Source organism: Arachis hypogaea, chromosome 18 (assembly GCF_003086295.3).
Source record: "Arachis hypogaea cultivar Tifrunner chromosome 18, arahy.Tifrunner.gnm2.J5K5, whole genome shotgun sequence".
NCBI classification, from domain to species: Eukaryota; Viridiplantae; Streptophyta; class Magnoliopsida; order Fabales; family Fabaceae; genus Arachis; species Arachis hypogaea.
In genome coordinates this window covers 100,673,623-100,683,691 of record NC_092053.1, presented here as the reverse complement: position 1 = coordinate 100,683,691, position 10,069 = coordinate 100,673,623, and the positions used below count along the sequence as shown (strand labels likewise).

Below are 10,069 nucleotides of genomic sequence, written 5' to 3'. Positions count from 1 at the left end.
ACCTTTCCAACACCTCCGATCCACTGAGACTCATAACTTACCAAAAGGGTGTACCTTACTCAATCACGAACTCCATCCCAAATTTTTGTATCAATAGCCATAATAAGCAATCGAACCACAATTTGTATCCAAATTCAATTACACACACACACACACACACACACACACACACACACACACACACACATATATATATTGCTCATCAAGACTCCAGTTCTCAAAATCATATTACAACACCTCATTCAACACAAGCATTCACAGTAAACAAGATACCATCAATAACATCTATCATCAAATTCTTTCCATTCATCCCTAACCTAGGGTCATCTAACCTAGGTTTTTACATAACGTTACATAGTGTTTACTTGAAACTAAAACTCGTATTTTAATTGAAGGCAATTTTCAACTCCTTGAATTTTTTCTCTGATCAAACCCGAGCCTCAATTGACCCTCTTCTAACCAAGTGAAGTACCCAATTTCGCACCAAAATCAATCAAGCATCCAAGCTACTCCATAAAATCTAATTACATCAATTATTCAAATATTTACGCTAGGATTTTTACTCAAAATTTGAGATAATAGAGAGATTGAGTTTCTTTACTTTGTACCACTTAATTTTAGGTCAAAATCTCGCTAGAGATTATGCTTGACCTTCCCTAAAGTATCAAAATCACAAATTTCAACCCAACATATACCAAAATGCGAAATGGGGAGGATGAGTCACACCCTTTCACCCTTTAAGTGAGGGGTAATTTCGTAATTTTTGCTCATTAGTCCCACATATGGCAAAAAATTTTAAGATAAGTGTTCCGATTTTTATTCTAAATATTTTTCTGGTTATTTTTATAGTTTTATTTTTCTCATACATAATAATGGACGGTCCCAAGCGTGTATAGTTAACTACAACACCGATATGCATTTTTCCACAAATAATTATATTTTCGCACTCCAAATAATTTTCTGAGTTAAATTTTTATCTAAAAATTCTCATATTATAAATTTTAGATTTTTTAACCCAGACAGAACAGTTTAAACCCTCTTAGCTCACTTTTAATTAATTAATTGATTATTTATTATTTTTTTAGGTCTTACATTCTGCATAACTGTTTGAGATCTATATTTTTTCTTCTTATTCTACTTTATAATTTCTTATGTATAATGGATATTCATTGTGGTACGTTTTAAAAGAAAAATTTATCCCAAAATTATATTCACATTTTTTAATGACGAATTAGCCTCATATATTATATTAATAAAGAGATAGAGTTATAGGAATATAAATAATAACTGTAAGACCCTAAATATTTGAAATTTAAAATAATGAATTAATTATGATTTATTATAGTTACTCAAAATTTTACATTCAAAAAATTATTTCACTAAAAATATTTAAGTCTAATTGATGATACTTTGAGTTTAAATCAATTAGGACTTATATATAATTTTTATAATAACCGGACATTTTCTTATTTAGAATTTAAAATTTTAGAAATTAAAATTTAGTTCAATTTTATAAACTAACAGAAAATTAATTGATTTATCTCTAATTTTAGAGTATTATTTGAAAATAATTTGTAAGCTGATAAATAAATAGTATTCTTAAAGATAATTGTATTGAATTATATTTGATGTAAATTACTATTCTATTTTCTAATTTTATCAAAATTTCTACACTATCCTTATTCCTTTTAACCGTAACCCTAATTTCCAAATTAAACTCATACAAACTCTAATCCTATTACAGTACACCTACACACTCGACTCACTCCCTCTAACCTAGCCACCATCACAAACAACACACACACACCCCACGCACACAGAAAGAGGAGAACCGGAAGAAGAAGAAGAAGAAGAAGAAGAAGAAGAAGAAGAAGAAGAAGAAGAAGAAGAAGAAGAAGAAGAACATTGCTGTAAATGAGGAATGTCGCTGCCTGGTGCACGAAATTGTGATCTTAGGTAACGGCGCCAGAAACTCTGTACGCACATCTTAATAAATCGTTTTTCATTCACAACTTTGATACAACTAACCAGCAAGTGCACCGGGTCGTCCAAGTAATAAACCTTACGTGAGTAAGGGTCGATCCCACGGAGATTGTTGGTATGAAGCAAGCTATGGCCACCTTGTAAATCTCAGTCAGGCGGATATAAAATAGTCATGGAGTTTTCGAACATAAATAATAAATAGATAGAAAATAAGGATAGAAACACTTATGTATATCATTGGTGAGAATTTCAGATAAGTGTATAGAGATGCTTTCATTCCTCTGAACCTCTGCTTTCCTGCTGTCTTCATCCAATCAGTCTTACTCCTTTCCATGTCTGGCTTTATGTAAGGACATCACCGTTGTTAATGGCTACTTTTAATCCTCTCTGGAAAATAGTCCGATGCGCTGTCACTGCATGGCTAATCGTCTGGAGGCATCACCCTTGTCAATGGCTGCATCCCATCCTCTTGTGAAAATGGTCCAAATGCTCTGTCACAGCACGGCTAATCATCTGAGGTTCTCGATCATACTGGAATAGGATTCACCCTCCTTTTGCGTCTGTCACTACGCCTAGCAATCGCGAGTTTGAAGTTCGTCACAGTCATTCAATCCCAGAGTCCTACTCGGAATACCACAGACAAGGTTTAGACTTTCCGGACTCTCATGAATACCGCCATCAATCTAGCTTATGCCACGAAGATTCTGATTAAGAGATCCAAGAGATACTCATTCAATCTAAGGTAGAACGGAAGTGGTTGTCAGGCACGCGTTCATAGGGAATGATGATGATTGTCACATTCATCACATTCAGATTGAAGTGCAAATGAATATCTTAGAAGCGGAATAAGTTGAATTGAATAGAAAAACAGTAGTACTTTGCATTAATCTTTGAGGAACAGCAGAGCTCCACACCTTAATCTATGGAGTGTAGAAACTCTACCGTTGAAAATACATAAGTGAAAGGTCCAGGCATGGCCGAATGGCTAGCCCCCAAAACGTGATCACAGGATCAAAAATACAATCCAGAGATGATCCAAAGATGATCCAAAGATGTCTAATACAATAGTAAAAAGTTCTATTTATAATAAACTAGCTACTAGGGTTTACAGAAGTAAGTAATTGATGCATAAATCCACTTTCGGGGCCCACTTGGTGTGTGCTTGGGCTGATCTTGAATGTTACACGTGCAGAGGCTCTTTCTGGAATTGAACGCCAGGTTGTAACGTATTTCTGGCGTTCAACTCTGGTTTGTGACTTGTTTCTGGCGTTTAACTCCAGACAGTAGCATAGAACTGGCGTTCAATGCCCTTTTACGTCATCTAAACTCGGCCAAAGTATGGACTATTATACATTGCTGGAAAGCCCTGAATGTCTAATTTTCAACACAATTGAAAGCGCGCCATTTTGAGTTCTGTATCTCCAGAAAATCCACTTTGAGTGCAGGGAGGTCAGAATCCAACAGCATCAGCAGTCCTTCTTCTACCTCTGAATCCGATTTTTGCTCAAGTCCCTCAATTTCAGCCAAAAAATACCTGAAATCATAGAAAAACACACAAACTCATATTAAAGTCCAGAAATGTGAATTTAACATAAAAACTAATGAAAACATCCCTAAAAGTAATCAGATTCTACTAAAAACATACTAAAAATAATGCCAAAAAGCGTATAAATTATCCGCTCATCACAACACCAAACTTAAATTGTTGCTTGTCCCCAAGAAACTAAAAATCAAATAGGATAAAAAGAAGAGAATATACTATAAATTCCAAACTATCAATGAAACATAGCTCCAATCAGATGAGCGGGACTTGTAGCTTTTTGCCTCTTGAATAGTTTTGGCATCTCACTTTATCCATTGAAGTTCAGAATGATTGGCATCTATAGGAACTCAGAGTTCAGATAGTGTTATTGATTCTCCTAGTTCAGTGTGATGATTCTTGAACACAGCTATTTTATGAGTCTTGGCCGTGGCCCTAAGCACTTTGTTTTCCAGTATTACCACCGGATACATAAATGCCACAGACATATAACTGGGTGAATCTTTTCAGATTGTGACTCAGCTTTGCTAAAGTCCCCAATTAGAGGTGTCCAGGGTTCTTAAGCACACTCTTTTTTTTGCTTTGGACCTTGACTTTAACCGCTCAGTCTCAAGTTTTCACTTGACACCTACACGCCATAAGCACATGGTTAGGAACAGCTTGGTTTAGCCGCTTAGGCCAGGATTTTATTCCTTTAGGCCCTCCTATCCACTGATGCTCAAAGCCTTGGGATCCTTTTTATTGCCCTTGCCTTTTGGTTTTAAGGGTTACTGGCTTTTTGCTCTTGCCTCTTGGTTTTAAGAGCTTTTGGCTTTTTCTGCTTGCTTTTTCTTTTTCTTTCTATTTTTTTTCGCTATTTTTTTTCTTTTTTTTTCTTTCTGCAAGCTTTGTTCTTTGCTGCTTTTTCTTGCTTCAAGAATCATTTTTATTATTTTTAGATTATCAAATAACATGTCTCCTTGTCATCATTCTTTCAAGAGCCAACATATTTAACATTCTTAAACAACAACTTCAAAAGACATATGCACTGTTCAAGCATTCATTCAGAAAACAAGAAGCATTGTCACCACATCAATATAATTAAACTAAGTTCAAGGATAAATTCGAAACTCATGTACTTCTTGTTCTTTTGAATTAAAATAGTTTTCATTTAAGAGAGGTGATGGATTCATAGGACATTCATAACTTTAAGACATAGTTACTAACTACTAATGATCATGTAATAAGACACAAACATGGATAAGCACTTAACATAGAGAAAATGAAAAACAGAGAATGTAAGAACAAGGAATGAGTCCACCTTAGTGATGGTAGCGTTTCCTTCTTGAGGAACCAATGATGTCCTTGAGCTCTTCTATGTCTCTTCCTTGTCTTTGTTGCTCCTCCCTCATTGCTTTTTGATCTTCTCTTATTTCATGAAGGATGATGGAGTGCTCTTGATGTTCCACCCTTAATTGTTCCATGTTGGAACTTAATTCTCCTAGGGAGGTGTTGACTTTCTCCCAATAGTTTTGTGGAGGAAAATACATTTGAGGCATTTCCGGGATCTCATGGTGATGAGCTTCATGCGCCTCTTGAGCTCCATGAATGGGCTCTCTTGCTTGCTCCATCCTTTTCTTAGTGATGGGCTTCTCTTCCTCAATGGGAATGTCTCCTTCTATGAAAGCTCCAGCTGAGTAACATAGATGGCAAATAAGATGAGGATAAGCTAGCCTTGCCATGGGGGAGGACTTTTCGGCTATTTTGTAGAGTTCAAGGGAGATGACTTCATGAACTTCTACTTCCTCTCCAATCATGATGCTATGAATCATGATGGTCCGATCCACAGTAACTTCAGATCGGTTGCTAGTGGGGATGATGGAGCGTTGGATGAACTCCAACCATCCTCTAGCCACAGGCTTGAGGTCCAGTCTTCTTAATTGAACCGGCTTGCCTTTGGAGTCAATCTTCCATTGAGCTCCTTCCACACATATGTCCATGAGGACTTGGTTCAACCTTTGATTAAAGTTGACCCTTCTAGTGTAGGGGCGTGCATCTCCTTGCATCATAGGCAAGTTAAACGCCAACCTCACATTTTCCGGACTAAAATCTAAGTATTTCCCCCGAACCATTGTAATATAATTCTTTGGGTTCGAGTTCTTACTTTGGTCATGGTTCCTGGTGATCCATGCATTGGCATAGAACTCTTGAACCATTAGGATGCCGACTTGTTGGATGGGGTTTGTTAGAACTTTCCAACCTCTTCTTTGGATTTCATGTCAGATCTCCGGATACTCATTCTTCTTGAGCTTGAAAGGGACCTCGGGGATTACTTTCTTCTTGACCACAACATCATAGAAGTGGTCTTGATGGGCTTTGGAGATGAACCTTTCCATCTCCCATGACTCAGAGGTGGAAGCTTTTGTCTTCCCTTTCCCTTTTCTAGAGGATTCTCTGGTCTTAGGTGCCATCAATGGTAATGGAAAAATGAAAAGCTTATGCTTTTACCACACCAAACTTAAAATATTGCTTGCCCTCGAGCAAGAGAAGGAAGAATAGATGAAGAAGAAGAAGAAAATATGGAGGAAAAGGGGGAGTGGTGTATTCGGCCAAGAAGAGAAGAGAGGGTTGTGTTGTGTGGAAATGAGGAGGAATGGAGGGCTATATATGGGGAAGGGATGGGGGGTAAGGTTCGGCCATAAGGGTGGGTTTTGGGTGGGAAATTGATTTTGAATTTTGAAGGTAGGTGGAGTTTATGAGGTAGGTTTATGGGGAAGAGTGGATGGATGTGAGTGGTGAAGTGGTGATAGGGAAGAGAGATTGAGGTGATTGGTGAAGGATTTTGGGGAAGAGTATTTATGGGATTGTGTGAAAGAGGGGTGAGAAGAAGTGAGTGGAGGTAGTGGGGATCCTGTGTGGTCCACAGATCCTGAGGTGTTCAAGGATTCACAACCTTGCACTAAATTAGGCATGCAAAATGCCCTTGCACACAACTCTGGGCGTTCAACGCCAAATTGGTGCTTGTTCTGGGCGTTGAACGCCCATTTGTTGCCCATTTCTAGCGTTGAACGCCAGAACCATGCTTGTTCTGGGCGTTCAGCGCCAGCTCTTCTCCAGGGTGCAATTCTGGCATTCAAACGCCCAGATGCTGCCCATTTTGGGCGTTCAGCGCCAGAACCATGCTCTGTTCTGGCGTTGAACGCCAGCCAGATGCTTCTTACTGGCGTTTAAATGCCAGTAAGGTCTTCCTCCAGGGTGTGATTTTTCTTCTACTGTTTTTGATTCCGTTTTCAATTTTTATATTTATTTTGTGACTCCACATGATCATGAACCTAATAAAACATGAAAGAACAAAAAAATTAGATAAATAAAAATTGGGTTGCCTCCCAACAAGTGCTTCTTTAATGTCAATAGCTTGACAGTGGGCTCTCATGGAGCCTCACAGATGTTCAGAGCATTGTTGAAACTTCCCAACACCAAACTTAGAGTTTGGATATGGGAGTTCAACACCAAACTTAGAGTTTGGTTGTGGCCTCCCAACACCAAACTTAGAGTTTGACTGTGGGGGCTCTGGTTGACTCTGTTTTGAGAGAAGCTTTTTATGCTTCCTCTCCGTATTTACAGAAGGGTAACCTTGAGTTGTAAACACAAGGGAGTCCTCATTCAATTGGAGGACTAATTCACCTCTGTCAACATCAATCACAGCTCTTGCTGTGGCTAGGAAGGGTTTTCCAAGGATGATGAATTCATCCTCATTCTTCCCAGTATCTAAGACTATGAAATCAGTAGGGATGTAAAGGCCTTCAACCTTTACTAACACGTCCTCTACTTGTCCATAAGCCTATTTTCTTGAATTGTCTGTCATCTCTAATGAGATTTTAGCAGCTTGCACCCCAAAGATTCCCAATTTCTCTATTACAGAGAGGGGCATGAGGTTTATCCCTGAACCAAGGTCACACAGAGCCTTTTCAAAGATCATGTTGCCTATGGTACAAGGTATTACGAATTTTTCAGGATCCTGTTTCTTCTGAGGCAATGTCAGTTGATCCAGATCACTTAGTTCATTGGTGAACAAGGGAGGTTCATCTTCCCAAGTCTCAATACCAAACAATTTGGCATTCAGCTTCATGATTGCACCAAGAAACTTGGCAGCTTGCTCTTCAGTAACATCCTCATTCTCTTCAGAAGAGGAATACTCATCAGAGCTCATGAATGGCATAAGGAGGTTCAATGGAATCTCTATGGTCTCTAGATGAATCTCAGATTCCATTGGTTCCTCAAAGGGAAGCTCCTTATTGATCACTGGATGTCCCAGGAGGTCTTCCTCACTGGGATTCACGTCCTCTCCTTCCCTTACAGGTTCGGCCATGGTGATTAATTCAATGGCCTTGCACTCTCCTTTTGGATTTTCTTCTGTATTGCTTGGGAGAGTACTAGGAGGGATTTCAGTGATCCTTTTACTCTGCTGGCCCACTTGTGATTCCAAATTTCTAATGGAGGATTTTGTTTCATTCATGAAACTTACAGTGGCCTTAGATAGATCAGAGACTAAGTTTGCTAAATTAGAGGTATTTTGTTCAGAGTTCTCTGTCTGTTGCTGAGTGGATGATGGAAAAGGTTTACTATTGTTAAACCTATTTCTTCCACCATTATTAAAGCCTTGTTGAGGCTTTTGTTGATCCTTCCATGAGAGATTTGGGTGATTTCTCCATGAGGGGTTATAGGTGTTTCCATAAGGTTCACCCATGTAATTCACCTCTACTATTGTAGGGTTTTCAGGATCATAAGCTTCTTCTTCAGAAGATGCCTTTTGAGTACTGTTGAATGCAGCTTGCATTCTATTCAGACTCTGAGAAATCATATTGACTTGCTGAGTCAATATTTTATTCTGAGCCAATATAGCATTTAGAGTATCAATTTCAAGAACTCCCTTCTTCATAGGCGTCCTATTATTCACAGGATTCCTTTCAGAAGTGTACATAAACTGGTTATTAGCAACCATGTCAATGAGTTCTTGAGCTTCTGCAGGCGTTTTCTTTAAGTGAATGGATCTACCTGCAGAGGTATCCAATGACATTTTAGCTAATTCAGACAGACCATCATAGAATATATCCAGGATGGTCCATTCTGAAAGCATGTCAGAAGGACACTTTTTGGTCAGTTCTTTGTATCTCTCCCAAGCTTCATAGAGGGATTCACCTTCTTTCTGTCTGAAGGTCTGAACATCCACTCTAAGCTTACTCAGCTTTTGAGGAGGGAAGAACTTGGCTAAGAAAGCCTTGACCAGCTTATCCCAAGAGTTCAGGCTATCCTTAGGTTGAGAGTCCAACCATACTCTAGCTCTGTCTCTTACAGCAAAAGAGAAAAGCATGAGCCTGTAGACTTCAGGATCTACTCCATTAGTCTTGACAGTATCATAGATCTGCAAGAATTCAGTTAAGAACTGAAAAGGATCTTTAGATGGAAGTCCATGAAACTTGCAGTTCTGCTGCATCAGAGAAACTAATTGAGGTTTCAGCTCAAAATTGTTTGCTCCAATGGCAGGAATGGAGATGCTTCTTCCATGTAAATTGGAATTAGGTGCAGTAAAGTCACCAAGCATCCTCCTTGCATTATTATTATTTTCGACTGCCATCTCCTCTTCTTGTTCGAAAATTTCTGAAAGGTTGTCTCTGGACTGTTGTATTTTAGCTTCTCTTAGTTTCCTTTTCAGAGTCCTTTCAGGTTCTGGATCTACTTCAACAAGAATATTCTTGTCTTTGCTCCTGCTCATATGAAAAAGAGAGAACAGAAAAATAATAATAATAGGGGTCCTTTTTACCACAGTATAGAGGTCCCTGCGTGAGTAGAAGAAAAGAAGAAGAAGAAATTCGAACACAGATGGAAGAGGGGGTTCGAATTTGGGTGAGATAAAGTGTTAGTAGATGAATAAATAAATAGAAGGAGATGAGAGAGAAAGAGAATTTTTGAAAATAATTTTTGAAAAAGAGTTAGTGATTTTCGAAAATAGTTTTTGAAAATGGTTAGTAGTTTTCGAAATTTACGAATCAAAAATTAAAATAATTAGTTAATTAAAAATAATTTTTTGAAAAAGAGGGAAGATATTTTCGAAAATTAGAGAGAGAGTGTTAGTTAGGTGGTTTTGAAAAAAATAAGAAACAAACAAAAAGTTAGTTAGTTAGTTGAGACAAATTTTGAAAATCAATTTTGAAAATATGAGAAGATAAGAAGTTAGAAAAGATATTTTAAAATCAAATTTTGGAAAAGATAAGAGAAGAAGATATTTTTGAAAGGATATGATTGAAAGTGGTTTTGAAAAAGATTTGATTTTTAAAATCACAATTAATGACTTGATTCACAAGAAATCACAAAATATGATTCTAGAACTTAAAGTTTGAATCTTTCTTAACAAGTAAGTAACAAACTTTGAAATTTTTGAATCAAAACATTAATTGATGATGTTATTTTCAAAAATTATGTGATAAAGATAAGAAAAAGATTTTTGAAAACTATTTTTAAAATTTTCGAAAATAACTAAGAAAAATGAAAAAGATTTGATTTTTGAAA

At 37.4% G+C, this 10,069-nt stretch overlaps 1 non-coding gene across 1 annotated transcript; it reads left to right on the top strand.

Annotated features, from left to right (window-relative positions):
• The first annotated feature begins 8,633 nt into the window (after positions 1-8,633).
• LOC112774864 (small nucleolar RNA R71) lies at positions 8,634-8,741 on the top strand. Its single transcript, XR_003189322.1, has one exon. It is a non-coding gene; the product is annotated as a small nucleolar RNA R71 (small nucleolar RNA).
• Positions 8,742-10,069: the final 1,328 nt, after the last annotated feature.